This window comes from Lygodium microphyllum, chromosome 11, assembly GCF_053477565.2.
Source record: "Lygodium microphyllum isolate KBCC chromosome 11, Lygodium_microphyllum_v1.1.10, whole genome shotgun sequence".
Taxonomy (NCBI): domain Eukaryota; kingdom Viridiplantae; phylum Streptophyta; class Polypodiopsida; order Schizaeales; family Lygodiaceae; genus Lygodium; species Lygodium microphyllum.
Window position 1 is genome coordinate 5,017,352 of NC_141145.1, and position 27,643 is coordinate 5,044,994.

At 40.2% G+C, this 27,643-nt stretch overlaps 1 pseudogene; it reads right to left on the minus strand.

Moving 5' to 3' along the window:
* Positions 1 to 1,534: 1,534 nt before the first annotated feature.
* Positions 1,535 to 27,643, minus strand: part of LOC148028498 (uncharacterized) — a 120,720-nt pseudogene continuing 94,611 nt past the window's right edge.

Consider the following 27,643-nt stretch of genomic DNA (forward strand, 5'->3'; position numbering starts at 1 on the left):
AACTCTCACACTGTCGACTCTGTGTGCGCTCGTTGAAGTCCCCCATAAGGAAGACCTCACCCAAACTAGAATACAGAATAATGTTCTCTGAGAGCTGTGAATAAGGGGAGGGGGAATCTCTGGCCTGAATATCACCCTGCGTAGTAGCATATCTGGACCCTCGTGGTGAAAAGTAGCATACTGCCATATAGATCCATCTCTCATCTGATATCTGCACTCTGATCCATATGTAACTGGCCTCCTCATCTCGTCTCACTAACTAGATATGTCTCTGTATCCCCTGACGGAATAGAACTGCCACCCCTCCTAAGCCCCTAGATGTGCTTTGCCTAGTAGTAGCCCGGTATGCAGATACCCACTCAAATCCTGTAATGTGTGGAAGCCCTCTCTCTGGGCTCTCATGTGTCTCTGTGAGGCATATAACATCATGGTCGGGTAAAACCTCCTCAAGTCTGTCCGGTCGTGACCATAGGGAGCCGTTGCAGTTCCAAACTGCCACACGTATCAGGGTCTCCTGTACAGTCCTCTGCCCCATCTCATAGGCCACGCCCCCTATTTGGTGGGGCGTCCATCTATAAAAATCCAGCCATCTCGATAGAAGGCCTTACGGCCTTCTCTATGTGCTTGGAGTATCTGTGGCATGCATGCTTGTCTGTGTGCAATCTGCATCTGAGTCAGGTCCTCATCCATGAAGATGGGAGCCCCAGTCATCCCTCGGAGCGAAATCCGCTTCCGAAAGAAAGCAGCTCTGTCCTCCGGTGTGCTCATATGTAATATCAGAGCTCTGACCCTGGTAGTATCTCGTCCTGCACACCATGCCTGAGTAAAGGGCATGCTCGTGTACCCTAGTCGGGTGCATAGCCCGCGTATGTCCTCCTCCGGAGAGGCCCCTTCGGGGAGCCCGGTAATACGCACGTTCAATCTACGCGCGTTCCTGAGCCTCTCCTCCTCTAAGGTCTCCTGAACGCGGACTACCTCCTCCTTTTTATTTTCTTCCTAGACCTCCTTCTTAATGTTCTTCTTCACTACCTCAATCCACCCCTCCTTATTCCCTTCTAATTCTTCATTCATGTTTGCTTTGATTTTTTCCTCCCATCCCTCTCTCGAAGCCTCAACTTCGGTTTTAATGCATACCTGGAGGTCCTCTCGTCATTCCTTCGTGATAGCCTCTCGGAGGTCCGCTTTGAAATCCGCGTCCTCTCTTGCCTCTCGTAGATGTGACACTTCCGTTTGTAGCTTGTCCAGGCCGGTTTTGAGATCCCTCTTCTCTTCCATGAGTGTCTTCACCATCTCCTCCAGTCGCCGGATCCTCTCATGGAGCCGGCGGGTTTCTTGGTTCAAGGCATTATCCGCATCCTTCTTGAAATCTTTCTTCACCTCCTTGATAGCCTGGCTGATTAGAAGCTCCACGTTATGGAGCTCGAGTGGCATGTCGCCTCACAGGGAAAAAGCCCCCTCGATAGACCTATTGAATGTCAGAGAGACCACCTTCAATGAAGAAAGTTTCCCACTTTTCACCTCCTCCTAAAACTGCTCACAGGGAAAAAGCCCCCTCGATAGACCTATTGAATGTCAGAGAGACCACCTTCAATGAAGAAAGTTTCCCACTTTTCACCTCCTCCTAAAACTGCACATCCACAAATGTTGTCCCAGCTTGCACATTCCAAGAGCCTTCCTTCTGCAATGCCTCTAAGCTTGACGATGTGTAACCCTTTGGAAGAACTCCCAATAGATAAGCAATCAAGAAATGTCCTGCCTCGTGCAGATCTATGCTCGAGGCCAGAGTAAGGGCAAGTAAGATGCCAAGCACTTGAATTTGATTTAACTGCAATGTCTGCCACATAACCAAGCCACCCAAGGCTGCAGCAATTTGTAGATTCCTTCGAACTTCTCCAAGTGTAGAGTCCACAGGAGACAAAAGACAGTCTGTCTCTATATTATTCAGTCGCAAATCTGCAAGAGAGTATAACCTCTGTGGGACCTGTCTTGCAGAGCCAAAAGCCCTGACGCCATTGCGAGCGCCTGTAGAAGTAGGATGATGGCCAGGGCCTTGCTATCGTTCCCAGCCTCGAGTTCCTTGTCCAGACGCCTGAGAATGCTTGCTTTGGTATCCTCTTCTTCTTGCAAACTTAATTGCGGGGCAGAACCAGATTCATTTGAAGTGGAGACGCCTTCTCCATGTGAGGAGTTGTCCCGCAAACTCTTCTTCTGGCAAACTTAGTTGTGGGGCAGAATCAGAGAGAGAGAGAGAGAGAGAGAGAGAGAGAGAGAGAGAGAGAGAGAGAGAGAGAGAGAGAGAGAGAGAGAGAGAGAGAGAGAGAGAGAGAGATCATGATCTCGATCTCTCATTGTGCATGTCTTTGCTAACTTGACATCATGTTGTTGTAATATTAATATTCATAGACTATACTTTGAACTAATCATATGTGTGTACATGTGTGTATGAGCATATTAAGACTTCCAATATACACACATAAATACATGCACACATATATATTTATATCTATTAATGAGAGAGAGGCATAAAAAGATAGATTTTTAGTGACAATAGTTTTTGAATAAGAGAGAGGGAGGGTTATGATTATGTAGAGGTTTTGATTCATGATTTTTCTATGTTTTTGCTATGTAGATTGATGCTCAAGATAGAGATGCATTGACAAATGTAATGCTAGAGGATACTATTACAAATGCTATGGTTGACAAGTCCAACATTATTAATGGGGATGTGATGATGGATCATATTGATGCTAATGTGCAAGAGATGGATGATGCTATCATAGTTGAAGGTATGACATAAATATATCCTTTGGATGAATACACCAATGCGTAGATGGATGCTCCATAGACTCAAAGATATAGGATATTACACTAATATTTTGCTCTACCCTTTGATCTCAGAGGATTTAATGAGTTCATGGGTATTAGTCATGGAAGGCTATATGGATGAGGGATCTCATGCACTATCAATGCCTTCTGATCTAGGTGGAATTAGAGATTGGAATTGTTATGCATTCTAGAATATACCGATGACTTGGCTATTTGATCCTAGTGGGAGGTTGATTATTCAAAAGAAGAAGTTCATGATCATATTAGTGTTTGATCTAGGTGGCTACATAGTGTGGCACATCAAAGGGATATGTAGGTTCGAAGAGGGTGGATATCGTGATGTTGTGCATCCACTTATGAAAAGCCTAGGAAAAAGGACATGAGTTAGATGTTTTGAGTAGTTGAAGTTAGCGTCAATATTTATATATTTTGGTTTGGCTAGTGAGATTGATTGTATAGATGATCTAAGTTATATGAATAAAGGCTCATGTATGAAGGGCCCTAATTTGTTGATGGTGAAACGGGTGGCATTGTACGACTAATGAGTACATGCTTCTAGCATTGTTTTTGAGTACCTTTACATCTTTGGAAGGATAGGAGGAATGGTTAATGATCGGTATATACAAGAAAGGTGGCTCATGGCTTTCTTGATAACACCTCGATACATGATCCAATGGATGTAAGTTGTGTGGCCATAAGTGTGGTGAATGATAACATGGACAAGGATGGGAAAAAGCTCTCAACCTTCATTCAAATATGCTTGATTGGTGAATGATAGTTGACTTGGAGAAAAACAAAGAGAAGGAGAAAAATAAGTATTTAATATATATTATCATGCATTTGTTGAGATATCGAGCTCCACTCGTGATACGCCAGGGTGACCGTTGTGTATTTATGTCACCGACTTGTCAGTTGTAGATGCGGTTGGTACACCGCCCATGAATAATAGCTAGACGACAGCTATCCTTATCTACTCTAGTTCGTGGCTCAGTTAGTATGCCACCTTAGTTAGTTGAGTTTGGTTTGAGACCCATATAGAGGGTTCTTCTATTTCTTTGTACTTGAGTTCTTTTGGCTTACACAACTAAGAAGAGGAAAACTGTTTTCAGCCTCCACCCTTGTGTGTCTTCCCCCATTGTGCAAGCAAGAAAGCTTCAAGCGAGACTCCTTCCTTCTCTCCCAAAATCTTGACATGGTATCAGAACCTTGTTCGTGGTAAGGAGCTCAAGAAAGCAAGCCAAGCTCGCGGTGTTCTGGTAAGAGGAGCAGTGTTGCTTTCATTTTCTGTTTGGGAGCAGATCTCTGCAGGTAGCACAGCCGGAAAGTGCAGGAGTGCATTGTCTCAGGTTGAGACGCCCTTCGCGGTGAAGCAAGAGGGTAGTATATGCTGCGGGATAGGGCTTTAGCCCTTGGCGACCTTGTTTTTTTGATTTGAGGCCATTTCGGGGCCTGTTTTGGAGGCGGAAGTTTTCTGCACGCACTCAGGAAAAGGCCCAGTTTTATGAAGGGCAGCCACTGTTCTACAGGTCGGTGAAAAGTTACTGTAAAAATTGCATTGTATGCTTGTGCGCAGAGACATTGGGAATTACAGAATCATCCGTGTTGCCTGTTGATGCAAAATCGTCACTAGGAAGTGACTGTGTGGTCAAATACCACTTTCGCCAGTTTTGCAGATTTTCCCGTGTGAGGGTGAAGCTGTGGTTTTTGCAGTGACAGAATTTTTTCAGTCTTCTGTAATGGCATCTGATTCTCTTTCACAGATTGTCACTGAAAAGCTTGACAAGAACAACTTCCAAGCATGGAAGTTTACAATGACAAATTTCCTTATGGGAAAAGGATATTGGGAATTTGTTGCAGGAAATGAAGAAGAACCAGTTCTTCCTGATGTTCCCAATCAACAGCAAATGCAGGCATTCAAAACATGGCATGAGAGAGCCAGGAAAGTTATGCATTGGCTGTCTATCAGTATTTCAGACTCTATGATTGTGCATATTCAGGATGCAAGTACGCCAAAGGAGGCATGGGATACTTTGTCAAAAATGTACAGCACAAATACGCAAGCCAGGAAAATGCAGCTCAAGCAAGAGTTGCATAATGTGCAAAGAGAAAGTATGAGCATCAACGACTACCACATGAAGGTGAAGAAGATTGCAGATGCACTTGCTTCCATTGGGTCGCCAGTGGAAGATGATGATTTAGTTTCCGTGACCTTGAATGGTCTAGGAAAGGATTATGCACAGTTTCGGACATCCATTTCAGTTCGTGAAAGATTTCCTGATTTTGAGGAGTTGATTGCTCTTCTAATTTCTGAGGAACAGAGAAATGGTGGTGCATCTTCTTCAGGAGGAACTTCAAAAGAAGCTGTCTTCTACTCAAATGCTGGAAGAGGTAGAGGCAGAGGTAGAGGAGGCCGATTTGGAGGCCGTGGCAGAAATCAGAATATGCAGCAAACTCAAGAAAACCAGTCCTATGGAGGAGGACGTGGTAACTCTAGAGGCAGGGGGAGCCAAAGAGGTCGTGGTGGATGGTAAAGAGGTCAAAATGCAAACAGTAATGTTGAATGCTACTACTGTGGTAAAATGGGTCATATGACTAAAGACTGCTATAAAAAGCAGAATGACATCATGAATGGAAAACTGCAACAAGGGAATTATGCATCTTCTAGCAGACGGGGTGATGACAGAAATGAGCATTTGTTCATGGTGCAGCACATGAACAATTCTGTGACAAGTGCAGAAGAAAGCAATGATGTATGGTATGTTGACTCAGGTGCATCAAACCACATGACAGGTCATGCAGAATGGATGGAGGATGCAAGGAAAATGGAAAAACCAGGATTTGTGGAGACTGGTGATGATACTGCACATCCTATTGTGCAGATTGGAAAAATTCCCTTGTCTATGCAGGATGGGAAAAAGAAATACCTGTCTGATGTATTTCATGTCCCGAATATCACCAAGAATCTGGTTTCTGTTGGTCAAATGGTTGAACAGGGCTTGCAGGTCAGATTTAATCCTCATGGATGCTTTGTTGAGGATATGAAAAATAAAGGTCGCTTGATAGCAAAAGGAAAGAAGAAGGGCAGAATGTTTACATTGGATGCAGACATGTCTGAATTGAGTGCAGCAATGTTTGCACATGGGACCGGTGTAGTTGCAGATATTGATATCTGGCATAAACGCATTGGTCATGTTAATGTACAGCGACTTAAATCAATGCAGGCCCAAAATATTGTTGCAGGATTGCCAAAATTCAAGGTTGCAGAAATGCATAAGGTATGCGAAGCCTGTCAGTTTGGAAAACAGGCAAGGAAACCATTTCCTAGACATGTTCAAGAGAGTGAGAAGCCATTGGAATTAATCCACTCTGATGTGTGGACTACTAAAGCTGCATCTCTTGGAGGCTGTCATTATTTTGTCACTTTTATTGATGACTATAGCAGAAAAATTTGGGTGTATTTTATGAAAAAGAAAAGTGAAGTTTTTGGGCATTTCAAAACCCTTAAAGCTATGGCTGAAAAAGAAACAGGTCTGCAAATAAAATGCCTAAGGTCAGATGGAGGGGGAGAGTACCTCTCAAATGAGTTTGCAAAGTTCTTGCAGGAGCATGGCATAAAGCAGCAATATTCATGCAGTTATACTCCACAACAAAATGGAATTGCAGAAAGGAAAAACAGGCATATTGGAGAGGTATCTCGTGCCATGCTCAATGAAAAAGACTTGCCAGATTTTTATTGGGCTGAAGCAGTTGCTACAGCAGTCTACATAATGAACAGGACTCCCACTGCAGCAATACATGGAATGACTCCAGAGGAGAGGTATACTGGTAGGAAACCAGATATTTCTCATTTGAAAATTTTTTGTTGCATTGCCTATGTACATTTGCCAGATGAGTTAAGATCCAAGTTGGATCCAAAAGCTGAAAAGTGCATCTTTATTGGTTACTCTCTGCAGCAAAAAGGGTATAGATGCTATAACCCTTCTACTCGTAAGTTTACAGTGAGCAGAGATGTTGTTTTTGATGAGATGAGTAGCTGGTATAAACCAGTAAATGTGATTGATGATGTAGATGCACAAAATGGTAATGCTGCACAGAATTCACAGCAGCAGTCACAAAATATTAGTGGACCTGGAGCGTCCTCTAGCAGTGGTTCACATTCTTCGCCATGGACAGGCAGATTGAGATCAGGAGAATCTTCTCAAAGCAATGCAGATAGTGGTATGCAGGTATCACGAAAAGGAAAAGAGAAGGTTGATCAGCCCATGGTTGATGTGAATGCAGGTCACTCTTATGTGGATGGTGAATCCAGTGGCTCAGAACAGAGCATTGATGATGAGTTGGGTATTCCTTCTATTGTTACACCTGGAGTAAGGAAGACTAGGGATGTTTTGAGAGCACCTGGGAGTGAACCCACTTTGCGCAGGTCTACCAGAGTTAGGTATCCTGTGGATAGGCTGAAATATGATGGATTTACAGCCATTCACTATGCATATATGGTCAAAGTGATACAGGAACCAGAACCCACTTCTTTTGAGCAAGCCATGGGAAAAGAAAAATGGGAGAAAGCCATGGATGAAGAAATGGATGCCTTGGAAGCAAATACTACATGGGAATTGGTACCTTTGCCTAAAGGTAAAAATGCAATTGGCTGTAAGTGGGTTTATAAGGTGAAGCACAATGCAGATGGTTCTGTGAACAGATACAAGGCAAGATTAGTAGTCAAGGGATATGCACAAACATATGGCATTGACTATGAAGAAACATTCAGTCCAGTTGCAAGGATGGCAACTGTAAGAGCAGTCATTGCTATGGCTACATCAAAGGGATGGTCTTTACATCAGATGGATGTAAAGAATGCCTTCTTGCATGGTGATTTGCAAGAAGAGGTCTATATGGAGTAGCCACCAGGTTATGTGCATGCTGTTCATCCCGAGTTTGTTTGCAGGTTGAAGAAAGCCTTGTATGGCTTGAAGCAAGCACCTAGAGCATGGTCTGACAAGATAGGACAGTATCTTGTCACTATTGGCTTTCAGATTTCCAAGGCAGATTTCTCACTTTATGTGAGAAAAACAGAGAAAGGTATTATGCTACTTGTCATTTATGTTGATGATTTGATTATGACAGGTGACAGTGATGAAGATATCCTTCATGTGAAAATGCTATTGAAGCAAAAGTTTGAGATGAAGGATTTGGGAGAGCTGCGTTATTTCTTGGGCATTGAGGTGATTAGATCACCAAGTGGGATACAGCTCTTGTAGAGGCAATATGGATTGGACATGCTGTCCAAATATGGGATGACAGGCTGTAAGCCTATTTCAGTTCCTTTGGAGCAGAATGTGAAGCTGAGCACAGATGCAGGTGAGCTTCTAGAAGACCCTACTATGTACAGACGCATAGTAGGAAGTTTGATTTATATGACTATTACCAGGCCAGATTTGAGCTATGTTGTTGGATTGGTAAGTCAGTTTATGCAGGCTCCAAGGAAACCACATTTGGATGCGGCTAGACGCATACTCAGGTATGTGAAGTCCACATTGCAGTATGGACTATTTTATGAGACTGGGGTTCAGATACAGTTGCATGGATACACTGATGCTGATTGGGCTGGTAGTATTTCTGATAGACGATCTACCAGTGGATATGTGTTCTCTTTTGGGAGTGCTACAGTCACTTGGAGCAGCAAGAAACAGCCTACAGTTGCCTTATCGAGCACAGAGGCTGAGTACAGGGGTGCAGCAATGGCTGCATGTGAGGTAGCTTGGTTGCATAAGCTACTTTATGATATGCATCAGTCTACAGATGGGCCAGTTGTCATTTATTGTGACAACATGAGCAGTATACACTTGGCAAATAACCCAGTCTATCATGCTAGAACAAAGCACATTGAGGTACATTATCACTATGTGCGAGAGAAAGTTTTACTAGGTCTTATTGATCTAGTTTATGTCAGCACAGAGGATCAGGTAGCTGACATATTTACGAAGGCATTGGGCGCAGAGAAGCTGCGCAAGTTCAGAGACCTGCTTGGTGTGCAGGAATTGGGATTAAGCTCCAGGGGGAGTGTTGAGATATCGAGCTCCACTCGTGATACGCCAGGGTGACCGTTGTGTATTTATGTCACCGACTTGTCAGTTGTAGATGCGGTTGGTACACCGCCCATGAATAATAGCTAGACGATAGCTATCCTTATCTACTCTAGTTCGTGGCTCAGTTAGTATGCCACCTTAGTTAGTTGAGTTTGGTTTGAGACCCATATAGAGGGTTCTTCTATTTCTTTGTACTTGAGTTCTTTTGGCTTACACAACTAAGAAGAGGAAAACTGTTTTCAGCCTCCACCCTTGTGTGTCTTCCCCCATTATGCAAGCAAGAAAGCTTCAAGCGAGACTCCTTCCTTCTCTCCCACAATCTTGACAGCATTGTGGGAAAAAAAGAGATTTTCCTTGCATGCTTTTAGGAACGCAAAGGAGGGTGGGGGTGCAACATGAATTCTGGTAAAGGAGGATGTTCATGTAGGGGGATGGGGGAATACTATTATGCATAAGAGCAGCTAGTGTGTCTTCCTTCCTACTTTTATTTTTGTGTATTCCCTAGACTACGTTAGAACACACCTTGCTAAGGAGGCCAACACTATAAAGAATGGAGGGGAGCATCAGTTCAATGGACTCTTGGCTTTCTACAAGAAGAGTCTGAAGTTTAATGGCCTTCTTAAGTTTTACTAGGGTTTCAATAGTTCTTGTGTTGAAATCATTGTGTATACCATGACCAATAATTTGGACTATATGACTCTCTAAAGCTAGATGTGCTTGTTGAAAATCTTTGTATTTTGGAGTCTCTTATAACTCTGACTCTGTTGATGGATATCAACCACCTACATGAAGAGGATGGTTTCTCTTGTGTGGATCTATTGGGACCACCAGTGTGTTGACAATTCAAGGGGTACAAGGCCTTCATGACAATTCAAGAGATGACTATAATAAGGTAAATATTCATGAAGTGTGGCCTAATATCTAGTGTGAATTGAAGTACTGATGATGCAATGATTGATACAATGCTTGACGTTGCTGATTTGGTTTTATGTAGAGAAGGCTTAGAAATCATTTGCTATTTTTGTATATATATGAAAGACATTTTGAGATTTTGATGAGTTGGCCTCTATCATGATTACCAAAGGGATCAATATGTGGGGTGAATTATCTGAGAGAAGTGGTAAACAGGTTCAAGCATTTTACTCAAGTTTAGAAAGGGAATGTGGTAGATCCTCTTCGAGAGATTGTGGTATAGTAGTATTGGTGATAACCAACAAAACAAGTTAAATGAGCATTTGGTGAAATGAAGGTTTCAAGAGGCCATGAAAACTTTAGAGACACGACGAGCTCTAGAGGAAGAGGTGGATGATAAAATAGAGGTTTTGGCAATTTTGGTATTGTTTGCCATTATTATTGTAACACATGTCATTTTACAGCCCATTCTTATAGGAAGAAGGATGATAACTATAGGAGTGGTAAATTACAACAACAAAACTATGCATCGTCCTTTCATGACAAAATGAAGACCAACATGAGCATCTGTTTGTTTTGTAGCATATGATGAATACTGTTCCAAGAAATGGGACACATGATGATATATGATTTGTCAGTTTAGGTGACTTTAATCATATGACGAGTCATGCTCAATGGTTTGGAAAGAAAGGGATTTACAAAATCTAGGTTATGTGTAGACGGTGCCATCCAATTTTAGAAATTAAAAAAAAAATATTCTTGCATGATGGCCAAACAAAGAGTCTATCAAATTTATTAAATGTGCCATCAATCACAAATAATTTAGTGGTTGGACAAATGATAAAGCAAGAGTTGCAATTTTGATGTAATGTAAAAGGTTGTTTTGTAGAAGACTAATGATAAGTGCAAGTTGATCCACAAAAGGAAGTGGAGCTCATCAATGTTCACTTTAGAATCTAGAATTCCTACTATGAATGTTGCTATGTATGCTAAAAGAAAAGAAGTGGTTGCATACATTAAAATATAGCACAAATATATTGGACATACAAATGTGTAAAGGTTGAAATTAATGTAGTATAAACGGCTGATTGCAAGTTTGCTTGTTTTTAGAGTTATAAAATTTCATAAAGTGTATAAAGCATATCAGTTTGGTAAGCATGCAAGACAACCTTTTTCTCATGAGAAAGATATAAGTAGAAATATACTTGATGTTGTAAATACACATATTTCAGGGCCTACACAAAATATATCTCTTGGTGGTAGCAAATACTTTATCATGTTTATTGATTATTGTTCAATAAAGCTATGGATATATTTCTTGAACAAAAAAGAGTGATGTATTTGAGCACTCCAAAACATCCAAGGCTGCTATTGAAATAGAAACATACTTGACAGTTAAGTACTTGAGGTCAGATGGAAGAGAATATTACCTCTCTAATGAGTTTACTGGCTTCTTGACGTCTCACGGGATAAAGAGACTGTTTACTCACAAATATACCCCACAACAAAATGGGATTGTAGAAAGAAAAAAATAAACATATTGCAAATTTTGCACGAGCATTGATGGTTGAAAAGAATATGCCAAAATATTTTTATATGAGGCTATTCATATTGATGTTTATATTATGAATAGCTTCCACATGTATAATTCATGGGATAAGCCCTAAAGAATGCTTTATAAGCAAAATGACCAATATGTCACACCTGAAAGTGTTTAGTTGTATTGCATATGTTCATGTACCAAATGAGCTACATAACAAAATTGATCAAAAGGCTAAAAAATATATTTTAATTAGATACTCTTTAGAGCAGAAAGGGTATTGTCATTATAACCCAATCATCATAGGTGAGTTTAGAGTGAGGAGGGATACTTTTTTAATGAGATAAGCTGTTGATATGAATCTAGTGGTGATACATTATATGATTATGATAATCATGATCGTTATGTGCAAAAGAAAAAGCAAAAATCATAGTCTTAGTAGACCATAAACATCATCTAGTACTACATCTACAATTAGCCCTTGGTTTGGGAGACTAAGGAGTAGCCCCACATCTTCAAGTGCATCTACAAGTATTGAAAGTAAAGACAAAGGGAATAAGAAAGTGTCGGATGGTAATGATGCATCTACCAGTTATTTGGGATCTGATTGAGATTCCAATATGGTTCAGAGAACTTGGATGTTGAGCTTGGTATTCCTTCAGTTAGGACACCAGGTGTAAAAAGAGCACATGGTAAGGTAAAGGCTCTACTGAGTGATCCTATGGTACATAGGTCTAGCATGGTAAGATACCCTATTAAATGATTTAGTTTTGAAGGTTATGCAACTCACCATTATGCTTACATGATAATGTGAGTTGAGAATGTTGAACCCGCTTGCTTTGAGGATGCTATTGGTCATGCTTATTAGGATGTAGCAATGAATGAGATGGTTGCATTAGAAGCCAATAAGACTTGGAATTTGGTACCATTGCTTGAGGGCAAGAAAGTTATTTGCTATATGTAGATTTAAAAAATCAAGCAAAACATAGAAAGTTATGTTAGTAGTTGTAATGCTAGACTAATTGCAAAAGGTTATGCTCAAACATATAGCATATATTATGAAGAGACATTCACTCCAGTCTCTAGCATGGCAACATGTGTGATTGTCTTGATAGAACCCAAAGATTGGATTTTGTAGCAATTGGATGTCAAGAATGTATACTTGCATTGTGACTTGTCGGAAGAGGTGTGTATGGAGCAGTTGACATGTTGTGAAGATTTAGAGCATCCCATATGTTAGGGCTCTATAGCATCAGAGGGAGGTGACATGTAGAACAAGTTGAAGGCCCATCCAAGTATTATCATTGTGATAAAAAGGGGCATTTTCACAAGGATTGCAAAAGAGGTAGAGGCTTCAAGGCAGAGATGAAGATGAAGCAAGATCCTAACTCCTCTACTCAATCATCATCTTTCTTAGACACTCAGACTTTGATCCTAGAAAAGGCCAAGGCCAAGAAATAGACATGATCATCTTCTTTAGATTGCAAAAAGGACTTGGTGTCTCCTCTTGCTTTCCAATACCAGTGATACAATCATCCCTTATGACTCTCCAATGCAAGAGAGGATGCGTAAGCGGGTGGTGAGATGGGGTAGGTACGCCTCATCTGTATCGATATATAGGTACACAAGTTCTATAAGGGAGCATCCTGAACACACCAATTGAAGTCTGACAAGTTTTGAAATCTTAGAGTTAAGATTGACATCTAAGGCCATGATAGGATATTATTTGACACAACGGTATTAGCTCCTAGTTTGAACTCATATGAGGCAACACTTTGGCCATCTTGACAAAAAACAAGGAATCTATGGTCACGTATGTTTAGAGGCATTTTTTATGGGATAATCTTGTACTAGATGCTCAACATTGACACTTAGATTCTGTTTGAAACACATTAGTGGTGACTTCATCATCCACTACTTGGATATCCATGGTCCTATTTTGGTGGCCTTTGTTGTATAGACTATGATGAGTCATTTTCTTTATATCATTCTATTATATCAAATCACCCATGATCTAAGAGAGGATGTTAGCAATTTGATTAGCTTGTGTGAGTCTAATTCATATTTGACATTTCTAGGTCCTTTAGACATTTTATTGTGACCATTATGATGTTTATCTCAGCATTTTATGTAGATCGATATGTTGTCATTTATGGCATATTTTTTTCCTTTATATTCAAGCTCCTTCTCAGTCAATCATTATCACACACAAGTTCTATTGGAGCGAGAAATTTGTCATCTTAGATATAAATAAAATTCCATGGCTAAAGTATTCCAACATCATGCTTTAATTTGATTTATATAAAAAAATCCATGAAGTTACACTCTTTTAATTTTAAATTTATAGAAAAGATATAACTATTGCCTCTAAAATTCACAAATGGGGTATATAAATGATACAAAAATTCAAAAAATAAGTTTTTAAACTATCCTATAAGGTGATCCCGCCAAGGCAATCTCTATATAATTTCCTAGTTGAAAATTTGGCATATAATTTTCTACTTGAAAATTCACATAAGCTAGAGAAATTAGGAATTCCCTAGTTTCTGTAACTAGGAAATGTTTCATCTTCCCTATGAATTACTTTCCCTACCTATGTGTATCCTTTAGCAGAGAATTGATAGGGAATTTCTTTTTTTTTCCCCTATGTAGGAAATGATTAAAAGTTCTTTGTGATAGTCATTCAATTGGTGAAAATAATTAGGATTGGCATGTAATCATGTATTCATGTAATCATCCTTCTGTTGGCACTCCAAAAGCTCTTCAAAACCATCTTCACTTTCCTCCCATGATTGTCGCCATAATAGATCATTCTTCATGTAGGCATGATTACACAATTGACAACTAATAGTTCCACCCCTTTCTATACTCGCTTCAACATGTTATATGGCCCTTATTATGCTATAGTCCCAAAGCACAACTTCTTCCATGGAGACCTAAAACAATGCACCCTAATTGTGACATCCCTACAGTTTTCTAATCAGCCTTGCACTAGTTGGGACATTACTATTGCCTTAGCTTCATGTCAAACATTAGTGTTGACTTAGCCTTGTGTCAAATGCTCATGTCATGTTTCAACTATCTCTTTTTGCATTATTGTAGCTTTCTCTTCCTCGTCAACGTGAGGTAGGGTGAAGTTCCATCACTGGCATGTGCAGATGCCGTCTTCCCATCTTCTAATTCAATTCTAGGTTTTGGTGCCTTCTAGAATGGCACTTGGTATCTTCCACTCTAAACAATATTCAGTCACTTTCAAGTGATTATGTCCAAGATAAGTATCATGACTTGCATCCAATTTCCAAATGCTTTCTTTGTGAGCAACAGTGAGTCCAAAAGCCAGCATTGGTCCCTCTCAACCTACCGACTTCCTTCAATCCTCCATGGATCCAATCTAGCATGGTATATTAGGCACCCTCCTATTTGCATGGCTCTTCCATAGTCATGTCAAACATCATGTTGTAGTCCACGTTGCACTATTACATTATCATGAATTTCTTCAATATGCTATCAATAAGCTTTGATCATGCTTGCTAAATTAGAGTTGATAAAAGAAAAAGAACTTCAAGAATCCAACAATACTTCTACATTCAAAACATTAGTTTTCACACTAATTGTGCTTACAATTCACTTTTGGGAACTTCATGTTGAGGCTTGCATGTATGAATGGTTCGATTCTTGCATCCATTCATCTAGGAGTTGTTTGATAATGAAAGCTCTTCAAGTTGAACATCTTGTACGTACTTTCTTTATTACATTTCATGGTCTTTGTGGCTTCCAACAATTCTTGGATATGTGACCACACACATTACAATTGAAACACTTTGGCTATCCTTGGGTATCTTTAGCAAGTAATCGTCTTTGAGCATTTTGGATAATGACTATCAAGGTTGTCTATATCTTTTTTTCTTCTTGTTGAAAATATCTTCTTCGTCATTGAGAAGGTTTCCTTCAATTCCTTGAGCAATCTAAATATCATATGCAAAAGTCTCAAGACCTTGAACTTAACCCTGTACGAAGATCGTGTCTTAGTCTAGGCCATTAAAAAAATAACTTCACATGCTCTATCATTTTTATATCAAATCTCATCACAATTTTCTTCAAATGCACAATAAATTGAGAATTTGTTTCATGCTCCTTTTGTTCACACTCATTAAATCTTTTGGAGAGCACTTTTTGCTACATTGTCATGAGCAAAATCTGGTACTATAGCTATCTTGAAAGAATTCCAATTATGTTTTAACTCGTCAAGTTGTTGAATACACCATGTGGATGTAATTCCTTTCAAAACCATTTGTTCCTCATTGAATGTTTCTCCTTCTTGCCACCATTGATGATCATCTGCAACATTTTTTAAGGGATCTAACCAAGATAATATGTCTACATCCTGTAGAATAGAAAAAGATTTTGGGTGAACCTTCCTATGTTGGGTTGAAGAAGAAGAAGAAGAAGAAGAAGAAGAAGAAGAAGAAGAGGTAGCTTGATTAGCTAACAAATATAGAATGGCTTGATTAGTAGAAATTTGTTGGTTGGTTGTAGATAGTTGTTGCAATGCTACACTAAAAGATTGCAACAAATAAGCTAGGCTAGAAGGTTGAACAATAGACGATTCATAAGAAATCATAATTTCATCTCTTGGATTACCAAATCTGATGAGTGATGCTTCCTCTCTCCACCAATAACTATGTATAAAATTCCTATCCAACAAGATCTACAAGACACATTATATTGGCTAGAAAGGGGAAAGATCAATTACTGGAAAAAGAAAGATAAATAAAATAGAGCTTCAACTCTCATGTTTTCCTTCCTTCCTTCTCTAGACAATCCCTACTTAAATACATGAGTTAGTTACTAACAACAAAGAAGTGGTTGGTTTGTTGGGGTGCTTAGTTTGTTGACTCACTAAACCAACCCCCCTAACAAACTTTTGAACTTTCCTATGGTATGCTAAAGTTGGGGCCCGCCACAATGCCATTTCCACGAATTTTAATAAAAAGAGAGAAATAAGGCTCCTTTTGATACTTCAACATATGAAGGACTACACAAAGTGTGGACTCGCTTTTGTAATTGTCGCAAATCATAATTATAAGCACATGTAACTTTATATATATAGGCCTTGGCTAAAATTGTCTTATCTAAAAATGCAAGTATACTAAACCATTTACATCTCTGGGACACACATGTCCCTTGCAAGTAATGTGGTAATCGAGCTATTGCAAAAGATGGTCATGCATAATGTTGTCTACATCATGAGTTAAATTGGGGGGGGGGGGGGGGGGGGTAATCCAAACACGTGATATGTATAGAGGGTATTGTAGATGGGCCATAGATATTAGGAACAATTATATTCTATTCTATACTTTTCATGCACGAATCAAGGGAGAATCTCTCTATAACAAGTGTAGATAGGAACTCACTTTTCACCTACTCCATTTAACTAGGAAAAACTACTTAGGTGTGATTGGAGATACTAAAAGCACCTTCCAAAACCACTAGTTGTAATGCATTTATAAAGGTACCTCATCTTCATAAATAGAGTGCTCAATACTATTTTGTAATTGGACTCTTGCTACTCTTGTGTTGTCACTTATCTCCATCCCTCTCTCAATATTTTAAGACACAACTCATTCATATAAGATAGTAGCATAATGGGAAAAGGGTACCAATACCACACTTACAACCACTAACTTTGCCTAATCACCCACCCAACCAATCAAGATGCAAGAATGGCATTACCCTTGAATACGAGTAGCAAGGGATGAGATATCACGAGATTCAATGTCTAAAACGACTCACACCAAGAAAGACAAAGGATCACAATCAATCTTTCTTATCTTTAAGGGTATCATTTGCATCATTCTTCAAGGGTTATTGTGTAGGACACAAGCATATGATATATATCCTTACTAGAATTATAAGAAAATTCCTGGTATACAATAGGTGCATCTCATATAGGGGAGACACCCTCACGGATTAGAAAGCTCCAAAAGATAATAAATAGATCACAAGAAATATGGCAAGCTTCATCAGAACTTCTTGCAATAGCTAATCACAATTATCCATGAGCCCATAGGCCAATTGTCTTACCTCCATAAGTAAGAGTTTTGACCTCACCAAAAACCAATCACATTTATATCATTGAACTAAACACAAAAGTTGATTATAAAACTAAATAATAGGCACACAAGCCAAAAAAATGACTTCTATTGAGTTGAGATAGAAAACTTGAAATTGAGCTCCACAAGACCACCCAAAGAACTATAAAATAATAACAATTTCTTTTAGGCCAAGAGCCCACAAGCCCTCACAAAAGCCTTAGCAAGACTTTAAAGATACCAAAAAAGAGGTAATTGCTACATGGCCATATACAAGATAAGTAGCACCACTCTAAACACCTCTTCCACAAAGCCAAATGCCAACAACACATGAACTCACAAAGAAACCCATTTTACATAATGCAAGATTAATACATAAATTCTCACCTTATATGAGTCTCATGGTACCATGGAAAATTTGCATCACATGATCATCATGGAAGTCTCACAAAGTTCCTCAATGGCTTATCCCTTTATTATACAATTTTAAGATGAAAAACAACCTCATTCTATCATACAAAATAGCTCAATAGTATTCTTCTCGAGGTAGCAACATCAACCTCTTGCTCATCTTCTTTGTGTTTTGAGAACAAGTTAGTAAAATATTTATTTAACTACCCATAAGAGAGCATAAAAGGTTGGAAAAACACTCTATAACAACACACTCAAGCTCATATCTTCTTTAAAGTAAGGGAAAAAATCAATGATCTCCAATTCTGAAGGGGTTGATAGGCTCATTTCGAGCATGGTATGGTCTTCAAAGACCTTCATGAGCTGGTCTTCTAAAGTAGCTTTATTCCTTTTCCGTTATAATAATTTATGCACACACACACATACATGTATATATACGTGTGTGTGTGTGTGCATACATACACAATATACATACATACATGTGTGTGTGTGTGTGTGTGTGTGTGTGTGTGTGTGTGTGTGTGTGTGTGTGTGTGTGTGTGTGTGTGTGTGTGTGTGTGTGTGTGTGTGTGTGTGTGTGTGTGTGTGTGTGTGTGTGTGTGTGTGTGATTCTTAACCAAACCCTATAGTATGAGAACTTTATCCATGGTTTAGAAGAAAAGAAGGAGAAGAAGGCAACCCATCTACTCATGTAGTTCTTGAATGGAGAGAATATGACTATTATATTTACTTCAAATGGGAAGGAAAAGAAGAATAGTGGCAAGGGACATCCTTCCTTTCATTGTTGAAGGAGAAGAAAAATAAGAAACCACATACCAAGATATACAATAGTATGGTCATGTTTAACATAGTTGTGTCCTCTCCATCCTTAATTTTTACCAAGCCTAATGGCTCTTTCTATAAAGCTCTTGGAGTTCCCACCTTAGTTGCCTTGTGCTACAATCTATGTCACTGTGGTCCTAATCATTATAGTCATTTTTAATGGAAATTAGTGGTTTTTTTTATTTTGAGTTGGAAAAAAGGAATGGAAATGGGATAAAATTGGAGAAAATGTTAATTTTCAGTCAAAATAATAACAAAATACAAATAAATCAGAAAATACCTATTTTCTATGAATAATAAATAGAAAAAATAGCAAAAAATAAAGAAAACTGGAGTTTTCGCGCGCAAAAAATATGAAACAATAATATTTATGTACGTGAATGTTTGGCAAGGTCAAAGCATGAGGTTAATCTTGAGTTTGGCCTCTTCCTTTGTGTTATAGTATGTGTTTTTTTTTTTACATACAAAAATGATACAAAACAATCATTTACACCTATGCACCACAGCAAACCTAAACGGTGGGGGAGGGGATAAAGTTTGTGCGACGATCTAATTGCTGAAAATATACAAATGTTGATTTCCCTCTTTGTGCATAGCATTTAGGGATTGTTCCATAATTAAATATAGGTGACTAGTAGCACGGAAGTTCTGGTGCTAGTCCCTAAAGCAGTGCAGCACGTAATGCTTAGTTAAAATTCATGAAAGGGTTGTTTTCCGCACCTCACATGGCTGGTTTTTTAAAATCATAAAATGGTTGTGCACAATTGTCATATACCTTGCATCAAGCATGCCATGTGGTATCTCCTAGCATGCATTGCACTTGATTGATAAACTTTGACCAATGCTAAGAGGACAGGAAACCCAAGCTGTAGGTTAGACGGGTGCTTCCATTGGGGAAAGTTTTGTGAGGTAAATAAAAATATCCTAGAACGTTGAATTATGAAAGAGTGCAGTTTGTGCGAATGTTATATGTGTTAGCTGTTGAGAATCAGCAATCACACTCAAACAGCCTCTTTGTATGGAATCTCAGGGTCAAGGATATGCAGGCTAACTTATCCCATATGCACAATAGTGCCTACTGCAGCTTCCTACTTTCCTATAAAGCATTGTACTTGCTTCCTTTCTTAATGCAATGATAGTACTCTTTTCATTTCAGTAAAGTGTCAATGTCATTGTCCACATACACAAGATTGTGTTTATGAGTCCAAGTCTCAATCTTGGAACCTAATTCACTTGTGTAACAAACAGTGTCCATTCCATCATGAATCTACACTTCTCCTTCCATCCTCCATAGCTTCCGGTTATGTCATGCTCTAGATCCCGCATTTCTAACATGGTATCAGAGCGGGTTGAGCATGGCTAAGCTCTCCTCTGCTCTCTCTCAGTCCCTCGTCAACTCTAGGTAGCTCAGCTTGGGTACATGACTTCATCTTCAACTTCATTCTCATCTTGGACTGCTTGGCAGCCATAGCCACCCTGCACCCTGCCTGCTTCAAGCTCCTGGATCTCTGTCCACAGGTCATATCTTGCTGTGACTCCTTCTGGGAAAGTATTCCTATGCTTCCATAGCTCCTCTGTGTCAACTCAGAACTCAACATTGCCCTAACCACAGCTCAGCATTGCTCAAATTCTTAATCTCTGTTTTTTGGTCCACCATAGCCAGATTTGACCTGCCCACCTTTGAGCACTCCAATCTCATCATAGAAGCTGAATCAGCTTTCGATTCCTTCTGGGGGATTGCTCTACACCTCGAGGCGCTGCAGCGTGGCACCATACACGACGACATTGGAGTCCATACACGACGGCATTGAAGAAATCGACAGATCTGGCCGAAATCTGCGCCCGTCTCTGATTTTCGATTCTGCCTGCCTGCACGCGACGTGATCTGGTCGATTGCTATGGGGCTTTGGTAGAGCATCATGAGAGCTACATTTTCATAAAAAAAGTTTTGAAAATGGTCAACCACAGCTCCCACAATCTGTAAAAAACCAGGGCTGCCTCAGAAACCCTAAAAGTCAGCCATAGCCAAAAGCTTCAAAATCTTGACATTTTTCACTGTTTCTCTCACTGAAGTTATCAACAGTGATTTTAATCACTGAGCAATACTCTCTGAAGTTCGTTAAAGTACTGTCACTCAGATCTGAAGACATCAACATCAAATCAAGAAGGGGAAGATCACTTGGAGAAAAAGACTTTTGCAGATTTGGTATTCATTGACACTCAGTTAGTGCTTTTTAGCACTTGTGTCTCTCAATCAATTCTTCTGTTGCTCAAATCTAATAAAGTCTGAAGTTGATTTGCTACTGTTCCCGTAAATCCAACATGGGCAAAGACTCGCCAAATGCTCGATTCAAAGGAGTCGGATTCCACACTTGGCAAACCCGCATCAAGCTCATTCTGATGAAGAAGGGTCTCTGGGCCATCACAAATGGCAAAGAGAAGAAACCGCGGGACGCGGACCTTGCAACTACTTGGCAAAAGAATGATGATAGAGCCCAGGCCATTATCAAATTGGAGCTAGACGACAGTTATATCCATCATGTGGATAACTGTGAGACCTCACAGGATACATGGAAAAGACTTGACACCCTGTTCGGTGCACAATCTAAATCATCAAAGTATGGTCTCCTAATTGAATTCTTCAGGCTTGAAATGAAGTCCAGCACATCACTTGCCACACATCTTAATTACATGGAAGGACTCCTAACCCAACTTGCAGGAATCAACATTAAAATGGATAAAGATGTTTGCATCGGTGTTCTACTTAAGAGCTTGCCTCCTGAATATAATAACGTATCAACAACTTTAATCAACATGCCAAATCCTGAACTTGTTGATATCCAGGCATCACTGTTAGAAGAAGAAAAGAAGCTAAAAACTAAGGAAGAACCAAGTACCTCTAGAGATGAGCATGCATTATATGTTGGCAACAGGTACAAAGGCAAGAAAGATCAGCTCTTTTGTGACTTCTGCAAAAGGACCGGACACACCGAGAAGTTCTGCCACGCAAGAAAGAGATCCCAAAAGGCCTATCTAGTCGCAGTCAAAGAAGAAGAAGAAAATGAAGCAAAGGAAGAAGAAGATGAAGATCACCAGGATCGGAAGGACAAGACTCATCAGTCCTTGTACTCTCATAATTCTGATAGATTGTTTTAATAGCCTTGTATTTTCCTTACCCTAATGCTTCCTGCCATAAGCTTTGTAAACTCCTTATGTAACTTGGCATTACAGTCCCTGTACACTTTGTGAGGCCCCTGTTACAGCCTCTGGATGTCCACCATGTTTATGGTACCCACACTTAGCTTTTTCTGCAACAGCCTCTGGTGTTTTGCCATGTCTGTGGTATACCCACACTTTGCAGGTGGTTCTCATTACAGCCTCTACACACTTTGTGCCTTTCCTAGTTGTGATTGAGGAGGGGTGTTGAGAATCAGCAATCACACTCAAACAGCCTCTTTGTATGGAATCTCAGGGTCAAGGATATGCAGGCTAACTTATCCCATATGCACAATAGTGCCTACTGCAGCTTCCTACTTTCCTATAAAGCATTGTACTTGCTTCCTTTCTTAATGCAATGATAGTACTCTTTTCATTTCAGTAAAGTGTCAATGTCATTGTCCACATACACAAGATTGTGTTTATGAGTCCAAGTCTCAATCTTGGAACCTAATTCACTTGTGTAACAAACAGTGTCCATTCCATCATGAATCTACACTTCTCCTTCCATCCTCCATAGCTTCCGGTTATGTCATGCTCTAGATCCCGCATTTCTAACATTAGCTACGCATCTTGGGGCCAATCTCCGAGGTGTAGGAGAGTCGCAGTGGAGCCACGGCAATTAGCTGGAGGTGCTTCCCTATGTGTGTATTACGAGGCATTATGCTTATATGTTATGGGATCTCCCTCTTAGGAGAAGGGAAGATGAATGTTGGACTACATATTGGATACAAACACAAAATCCTCATAAGCATTTAGTGTAAAGTGAGTTTTAGATGCTCCTGGCCTGTAAGGCCGTGTGGTGGGGTTGTCTGTCGTATGCATGAGGTCCGGCTAATGCTATAGCCAGTGCTAGCCCATTTTAGGTCCCATTAGTGGTGCATTTGCAGAGAGTTGCCAACAAGTGGGGGCTCTTGAATCTAGGGTTTTTAGGGACCAAATAGTTGGTTTATGTCCTCTGACAAGGACCGTCAAGCCAAAATACAAAAACCAGAACGTGTTGAGAGGGCTAGATGGCAATTGAAGATTGTAAGACGCTATTCTCCTCAAAGGAGCAGCCCGTTATGCATAAGTGGTAGTGGTTCTAGTAACCTAGGTGTTACGAGTAGCTCTTTGAGTGTAAGTGGAAGTCTTGGTACTTCCCTATTTCCAATTAATCAAACCACAACAAATGGGGATGTATTGTTGCCTACACAAACTCCTGTTGTCAATGCGGTTGTAGCCATGGCACAACCTATCACAATTCTAGTAGGTACACTCGATTTACCAGCATTAGGAGCATCGTTGCCCATTTTCCATGGGTTAGCAGAAGAAGATGAAGAACTCCACATTAAGGAGTTTCAAATGCTCATATTCAACTATCGAATCAAAGATGAAGGACACCAAATGATGTTCTTCAATATGACGTTAAAAAGAAGAGCGGCAGTGTGGTATCACAGTCTGGAAGCCAGAACCATAACTAGCAGTGCCCAATTCTTTACGGCTTTCCATAGAGAGTTTTCCCCTAATAAGGGTGGGCAATATTGGTTACGTGTTTTAAATGTAACATGCCAAGAGCCAAATGAGAATGTCCAGGCATATTCCAAGAAACTAAAGCAAGTTCTTCGCAAACTTAATGCTTATATTCCCATTCCAGCGGCTGCACAATTATAATATTTCCTACATGGATTGGATTTTAATATCCAGGTGCTGCTGAGTAGTGTTGCTTTGGCCGATATTGACACTACCATTACCCAAGTAGAAGGAGTAGAGTTGCACTTGCAAGCAGCTTATGCAGCAAGGATAAATTGGAATGGTAATAATTTGGCCTTGACCAATGGGAGTCAAGGGATCCCATGTTAAAAATGAGTAGCAGAGGGAGTATCATGTCGAATTTGCCTATGTTAGCAATTCCTCCTAGCATGACTATGCCTATGGCTAGTCAGGCGGCCTCACTAAATAGTGGTGGAAACCAAACAATGAATCCTAATGTTGTCCCAGTTGGTCAGCGGCCAATTCCTAATCAAGTGGTTAGGCCCATGGGATGACAGACTGACGATCACGACTATGAGTCAAGTGCTTCTAATGTCCTTGGTGAAGTTAAGGACATGATGAAGCACTACACCGATATGATCTCTGAATAGTATCGACAAATAGCTGTGGATGTCAATTTCCTTAAGAAGCAACAGAATTTGATAGGGAGTCGGCGCCCTGAAGAGGGTGGCCCCTCAGGATTTAGCTGTAAGTGGTGTGGGGGCCAACATTTCCCTAGAAATTGCCCAAATGTCAAATGTGATATTTGCCGAAAGTCTGGCCACTTAGCTGCTACCTGTTGGAGTAAGATCTGTTCTCTCCAACAAGGGAGTAAACAACCACGTCCAGTTAACCACCGCGCGCAAGGGAATAATCTCCAACAAGACGATGGACCAAGGCAAATACTGCAAAGAGGAAAGGCTTCTAATATATGAGCCATAACAAGGGGTCAAAAGATTAAAGAGGGTGACAAAGGAATGGTAAAACCTGTCGAGGGAAGCCCTAAGCAAGATGCTAGGGAAAAGTGAGTCCTAAATCCTGATAAGGAAGGTGGACCGTTAAGACCTGTTGGTAGTAAAGTCGATCCCGAGGAGGATAAAGGATTGCCAAGAAAGAAGGTAAAGGCTAAAAAAGAAGCACCAAAGCCGATGGAAAGACCAAAGGAGAGAATGGTGTGGCGCGAGAAGAGAAATTTAGCTAATTACCACAACTTTGATCTAGCAAGTTCCCTTTGCGAAGTCAAACCAGACGTGAATCTCCTGCAATTGATTAAACTTTCTCTAGGAGTAAGCAAGGAATTCAAGGAAATCCTACGTATAGGGTATATAGTAGAATCTTTGGGCATAGCTAGAGTGGGGGAAGATTGGTTTGATCATACTGAAAAGCATTGCCCTAGGGCTCCAGCATATGTGGATGGAATATTAGTGGAACATGCTATCATGGACACTGGATCCTCCGTCAATATCATAAGTTTAGACTTAATGAAGAGGTTAGGTCTAGAGATCCAAAAAGACGGCTCCACACTTCTTAGGATGGCTGATGATAGTCTAAGACTACCAAAAGGTTGCATTACTAAGGTTCACATTACAGTTGCGAGCATGGAATGCTATCTGGACTTTAGGGTGATAAGGTTTATAAGATGTCTTAGCTATCGGGTTTTGCTAGGCAGGCCATGGATTCCACGGACAGATTGTCAAGTCGATATACCCGCTGGTCAAGTGATTCTAGGTCGAGGTACCCATTGTGCAATAGTGGATGCTTACCCTGAGTCTCCTCAGAGTGAGAAAGCTCCACTATCCTCCACTGAACTAGAAACAGTAGATGATCCATTTGGTAGTGAGACGTCATCGAGGGATGGATCTAAGGAAGGGTCCACTACAGAGGATATTTATCAGATAACCTTGAATGAGCCGATAGAGCCTCACGATTGAATAAGAGACGCGGACGTTATTGAGCTGGATCTTGGTACGCTAAATGATTCATGAACAATTAAATTAGGGTCCATGCTCAGTTCGGAAGAAAGAAAGGATTATGTGTCCTTAATTTGAGAGTTTTGCGACATTTTTGCTTGGAGCTATGATGAACTTCAAGGTATTCCTCCCAGTCTAGTTGTGCATACTATTTCTGTAAACGAAGGTACTTGCCCTGTACGTCAGAAAGTAAGGCGTATGCCTTTTGAATTAAGGGACGGGTTGTACAAGGAACTACAAAAGTTGTGTAAAGCGGGTTTGATCTTCTCTGTTCAGCATACTGAATGGTACTCACCAGTTGTGATCAAGAAGAAGAATAATAATCAAATCCATATTTGTGTAGATTTTAGAGAGTTGAATAAGCAGACTGTTAAAGATTACTACATGTTGCCGTTTATTGACCAAATTTTGGATCAACTAGAGAGTAGGGAAATATATTCGTTTATGGACTGCTTTGCAGGGTATAACCAAATGGCGATCGCTAAGCAAGACAAGCTAAAAATGACGTTTATTATAGTCTTTGGTACGTTTGCATACCATGTGATGGCATTTGGGTTGTGTAATGCACCTGGTTCGTGGCAAAGAACAACCGACAAGACCTTTGGTGACATCTCCCCAGAGGAGTTGAAAGTATTCATTGATGATCTGGGGGCAGCCATCATAAGGGATAGACAGTTGATCATTTTGCAGAAGTTTTTTGAGCATTGTAGACAATTTTGCATAGCTCTTAACCTATGGAAGTGTGTGTTCAGAGTCCCTTATGGGCTCTTGTTAGGCCATGTGGTTAGTTTTGTAGGGATTGCGACTGATCCTGAAAAGATCAAGGTCATAGTCGACATGAGTCCACCACATACTCCAAAGGAAGTGCATAGCTTTCTGTCATCAGTAGGGTATTATCGGAGATTTATCAATGCCTTGGCAGAAATAAAATTACTGTTGACTAACCTATTGTCCTTTAATTGACAGTTTTCATGGAGTGATGCTTGCAAAGTGTCTTTTGATTATGTGAAGCAGGAGCTTGCCAAAGCACCTGTTTAAAAGCACCAAAAAGGGGCGAAATGTTCTATATATTTTCAGCAGCAACCATGTATAGTATCAGCTACTGTTTGGCCCAAATTTGGAAGGAAAAGTGGTACCATCCGATAGCTTTTGCTAGTCGGAAGTTGGGTGTATCGGAAATTAACTACACCTATATGGAGAAGTTGTGCCTTGCGATGGTATCTGCGACCAAAAAGTTTAGGTACTACATTCTTTATGAGAGGGTGGTTTTTTGTACGAAGACGGAAGGGCTTTGATTGTTGTTGAATAAGTTACAACCACTTGACCATTTAGCAAAGTGGTTAATCACTTTGCAGGAATTTGATTATGAGATTAAGAGCAAGCGGCTAAAGCTTCAGGGCATTATAGAGTGTCTTGTGGATTTCGGAGAGCCAAAAGAGGTCTTGGCTAAAGGAAGTGGCATGGAGACTTTGTTCAAGATTGATACAGCGGCTATTCCCTCTTGGTATGCTGCTATAATGCTCCATCTTTCTACGGGAGAGACTAGAGATACTTTATCAAAATCGAAGAAGAGGAAGATTAAACAGCAGGCATTAAAATTCTCCTTGATCGTAGGAACATTATATTGGCAGGGTGTTGATGATATTTATCGCCGATGTGTGATGCCTGACGAGGTTCCCTTTATTTTGGAAGAGTGCCATGACTCTGCTTGTGGAGGGCACTTTGTTGGGCGGTTAACGAAACAGAAAGCTTTAAGAGCTGAATATTGGTGGCCATCCATCTTCCAAGATCCCTTTGAGTAGGTTAAGAGATGTGATACCTTTCAAAGCCATGACAGCAAAGAGAATAGGAAATGCCCACTTACACCTATCATGGCTATCCTTCCATTTAAGAAGTGGGGCATTGACTTTGTGGATCCTATCACCCCGTCGTCTACTACTCAGAAGAGGTACATTATAGTAGCAACTGATTATTTTACAAAATGGTCAGAAGCACGGGCGATGAGGTAGGACAATGCAAAAGAGACTACCAGTTTCCTACTTAAGCAAATCATCTGCCAATTTGGTCCGCCAAAAGAAATAGTATCGGACCGTGGAACTCACTTTTTAAACAAAGTGATTAAAAGTCTGACTGAAGCTTGGAAAATCAAGCATAACAAGTTGACTCCCTATAATCCGCAAGCAAATGGACAAGTCGAAAGTACCAATAAGCAACTTGTGGGTATCCTATCCAAGATAGTCTCCAAAAAGAAGCGGA